The sequence below is a fragment of the Oryx dammah genome, unplaced genomic scaffold (genome assembly GCF_014754425.2).
Source record: "Oryx dammah isolate SB20612 unplaced genomic scaffold, SCBI_Odam_1.1 HiC_scaffold_6, whole genome shotgun sequence".
In the NCBI taxonomy this organism is placed as follows: domain Eukaryota; kingdom Metazoa; phylum Chordata; class Mammalia; order Artiodactyla; family Bovidae; genus Oryx; species Oryx dammah.
Window position 1 is genome coordinate 24,531,828 of NW_024070190.1, and position 4,926 is coordinate 24,536,753.

The window sequence follows — 4,926 nt, forward strand, 5'->3', positions numbered from 1 at the left end:
AGTTGTATGAGTTCTTCACATGTTTTGGATATTAACCACTGTACTTCGTTTGCAAAAAATTTCTCCCATTGCTTGCCGTTTCAGTTAATTGTTTCTTTTGCTGTGCAGAGGCTTCTAAATTTGATGTGGGCACATTGGTTTTTTGTTTTTGTTGTGTGTGCCTTTGGTGTCATATCTAAAAACTCATTACCAAGACCGATGTTGAAGAACTCCCACCCTGTTTTCTTCCTGGAGTATTATGGTATCATGTCCTATATCTATGATTGATCTCGAGTTAATACTTGTGACTGTTTTCTGATAGTGGTCCAGTTTGATTGTTCTGCAGCTTGATCCACTGACTGAAGAGACTGGCCTTTCCCCATTAGGTGTTCTTGGTTCGCTTCTCAAATATTTTTAAAATATTTATATGGCTCATTCTGGATTCTTTGTTCTGTTCTACTGGTCTGTGTGTTTATTTTTATTCTAGAACCATATTATTACTCTTGATTGTGGTATATTTTTAAATCAGGAGGTGTGAATCTCCAACTTTGTTCTTCATTAGAATTACTTTGGCTATTCAGGGTCTTTTGTGATCCTACAGATTTAGGACTTTTGTTTCTATTTCTGTGAAGAATTCCATTAGAATTTGAAAGGGATGGAATTGAAACGCTAAGTGTTGACCTATATATATGAATCTATTTTCTATATTTAAATCTATGACCATTTTAACAATATTAATTCTTTCAATCCATAAACATCAAATGTCTTTCCATTTGTTTTTGCCTCTGACTTCTTTCAACAAAACTGTGTACTTTTCATTGAGCAGATATTTCACTTAAGTGATTAAAATTTTTCTAGGCATTTTATTGTTTTAAGCTATTGAAATGGGCCAATTATTTCTTTTCCAGATATTTCATTTTTCACTATATACTAATACTGATTTCTGTATGTTGATTTTTTTTTTCAGTTTTACTGACTTTGTTTCCAACAGTTTTGGTTTGTCTTTGGGATTTTCTATATGTAAAGTTATATGCAAGGGATGACAATTTACTTCTTTTTTATTTAGATGCATTTCATTTCTTTGTGTTGCCTAAATATTCTGGCTGGGACTTCCAAGGCTATGTTGAATAAGGGTGATAAGAGAGGGCATCTTTCTGACTCAGCTGGTAAAGAATCTGCCTGCAATGCAGGAGACCTGGGTTCGATTCCTGGGTTGGGAAGGTCCCCTGAAGAAGGGAAAGGCTACCCAATCCAGTATTCTGGCCTGGAGAACTCCTTGGACTGATTAGTCCATGGGGTCACAAAGAGTCAGACACGACTGAGAGACTTTCACTTTCACTTTCCTTGTCTTGACAATGATCTTGGAGAAAAATCCTTCCATTTTTTACCATCGTGTAGAGTGTTAGCTGTGAGTTTGTCATAGATGGCCTTTATTATGTTGAGCTGCATTTCTTCTATACACAATAGGTTGAGGATTTTTATCATGAAATGATGTATTGTGGCAAATAGATTTCCTGCATCTATTGAGGTGATCACATAATTTTTATCTTTCATTCTATTAATGTGATGTGTCATATTTATTAAGTTGTATATGTTGAACCATCCCTGCATCCCAGGGATACATCCCAATTGGTCATTTTATAAAATCCTTTTAATGTGTTCTTGAATTTGGTTTACTAATATTCTTTGCATCTATATTCATCAGGGATATTGGTCTATATCGTTTTCTTTCCTTGTACGGTCCTTATTTGGCTTTGGTATAAAGGTAATTCTGGCCTTGCAGAATACATTTGGAAGTACTCCCTTCACTTCAGTTGTCTGCAAGAGTTTTAGAAGAAGAATTGGGATTAATTCTTTAAATCATTGGGAGAAGTTGCCAGTAAAGCAATCTGGCCAGGAATTTTCTGTATTGAAAGTGAAAGTCATTCAGTCGTGTCGACTCTTTGTGACCCCCGTGGACTACAGTCCATGGAATTCTCCAGGCTAGAATACTTGCGTGGGTAGCCTTTCCCTTCTCCAGGGAACCTTCCCAACCCAAGGATCAAACTCAAGTCTCCGGCATTGCAGGTGAATTCTTTACCAGCTGAGCCAAAATTACTGTATCAAGTTTTTTGCTTGTTTTTGGTCTATTTAAATTTTCTATTTCTGATTCAGTCTTGGTAGGTCATGTGTTTCTAGGGACTTACTCATTTCTTCTAGGTTATCTAATTCATTGGCATATAATTGTTCATATGCTCTTGTGATCCTAAGTATTTCTATAGTGTCAATTGTAATACCTTCTCTTTCATTTATAATTTTAGTCATTTGCTCCTTCAGCTAAAGTCTTGTCAATTATTTAAAATGTTTCAGAAAAACAAGTTCTTTGTTTAATTAACCCTTTCTACTGTTTTTCTGGTCGCTATTTCATTTGCTTCTGCTCAGATCCTATTTCCTCCCATCTGTTAATGTTGAGTTTAATTTGTTTTCCTTTTTCTAATTACATGAAGTGGAGATTTAGGTTGTTTATTTGTTGTTAGTGATGTCTGATTCTTTGTGACCTTATGGACTGCTGCACACCAGGCTTCCCTATCCTTCAATATCTCCTGGAGCTTGCTCAAACTCATGTCCATTGAGTTGATGGTGCCATCCAACCATCTCATCCCCTTCTCTTCCTGCCTTCAATCCTTCCCAGCATCAAGGTTGTTTCCAATGAGTTGGCTCTTAGCATCAGGTGGCCAAAGTATTGGAGCGTCAACATCAGTCCTTCCAATGAATATTCAGAGTTGATTTCCTTTAGGATTGACTGATTGGATGTCCTTGCAGTCCAAGGGACTCTCAAGAGTCTTCTCCAGCACCACAGTTCAAAAGCATGAATTCTTCAGCAATCAGCCTTCTTTATGGTCCAACTCTCACAACTGAATATGACTACTAGAAAAACCATAGCTTTGACTATACAAACTTTGCTTGCAAAGTTAAGTCTCTGATTTTTAATATACTGTCTAGGTTTGTCACTGCTTTTCTTCCAAGGAGCAAGAGTCTTTAATTTCCACAGTGATTTTGGAGCCAAAGAAAATATAGTCTCTCACTGTTTCCATTGTTTCCCCACTTACTTGCCATGAAGCCATGGGACTGGATGCCATGATCTTCATTTTTTGAATGTTGAGTTTTAAGCCAGCTTTTTCACTCTCCTCTTTCACTTTCATCAAGAGAATATTTAGTTCCTCTTTGCTTTCTCCCATAAGGGTGGTGTTATCTGCATTTCTGAGGTTATTGACACTTCTCCCAGCAATCTTGATTCTAGGCTGAGCTTTATCCAGCCTGGCATTTCACATGATGTACTCTGTGTGTAAGTTAAATAAGCAGGGTGACAATACACAGTCTTGACATACTCCTTTCCCGATTTGGAAGCAGTCTGTTGTTCCATATCCAGTTCTGTTGCTCCTTGACCTTCATACAAGTTTCTCAGGAAGCAGGTAAGGTGGTCTGGTATACCTATCTCTTTAACAGTTTTCCACAGTTTGTTGTGATCTACACAGTCAAAGGCTTTGGCATAGTCAATAAAGCAGAAGTAGATGTTTTCCTGGAACTCTCTTGTTTTTTCGATGATCCAGCAGATGTTGGCAATTTGATCTCTAGTTCCTCTGCATTTTCTAAATCTAGCTTGAACATCTGGAAGTTTTTGGTTCATGTCCCGTTAAAGCCTAGCTTGAAGGATTTTGAGCTATACCTTGCTAGCATGTGAAATTAGTGTGATTATGCAGCAGTTTGAACAATCTTTGGTGTTGCCCTTCTTTGAGATTGGAATGAAAACTGACCTTTTCCAGTCCTGTGGCCACTACTGAGTTTTTCAAATTTGCTGGCATATTAGCATCACTTTCACAGCATCATCTTTTAGGATTTGAAATAGCTCAGCTGGAATTCCACCACCTCCATTAGTCTTGTTCATTGTGATGCTTCCTAAGGCCCATTTGACTTCACACTCTGAATCTCTGGCTCTAGATGAGTGATCACATCATTGTGGTTATCCGGGTCATTAAGACCATTTTTATACAGTTCTCCTGTGTATTCTTGCCACCTCTTCTTAATATCTTCTGCTTCTGTTAGGTCCATACCATTTCTGTCATTTATCATGCCCATCTTTGCATGAAATATACCCATCTTTGGTATCTCTAGTTTTCTTGAAGAGATCTCTAGTCTTTCCCATTCTATAGTTTTCCTCTATTTCTTTGCATTGTTTATTTAAGAAGGTTTTCTTATCTCTCCTTGCTATTCTTTGGAACTCTGCATTCAGATGGGTATATCTTTCTTTTCTCCTTTGCCTTTTGCTTCTCTTCTTTACTCAGATATTTGTAAGGCCTCCTCAGACAACCACTTTGCCTTTTGCATTTCTTTTTCTTGGGGATAGATTTGATTGCCAGCTCCTGTACAGTGTTACAAATCTCTGTCCATAATTGTGTTTATTTGAGTTTTATAATTTCTTATCATTTGCAGTTACCTCTAAAACTTTCCTTTCAGAACTAATTTCACAACATCCCCTAGGATTCAATATGTGTGTTTCCATTTTCATTTAGTGATCATTTTTTACTTTTTTTGATTTCTTCTTTGGCCCAGTGATTGTTTAGAAAGGTGGTGTTTGGTTTCCACATATCTGTAGCTTTTCCAGCTTTCCTCTTATTGTTGATTTCTAGTTTCAAAGCATTTTGATCAGAAAAGATAGCTGGTATGTTTTAGATCTTCTTAAATTTGCTAAGATTTGTGTTCTCTCATATGATCTACCTCAAAGAATGTTCCATGTACTATTGAAAAGACTATGAATTTTGCTATTGTTGGATGGAATGTTTTACATATATCTGTTACATGCACTTAGTCTAAAGTATGTTTCAACTCCAACATTTTCTTGTTAATTTTCTGTCTGGGTTATCTATCCATTGCTAACAGTAGAGTACAGACTTCCCCTACTATAGTGGT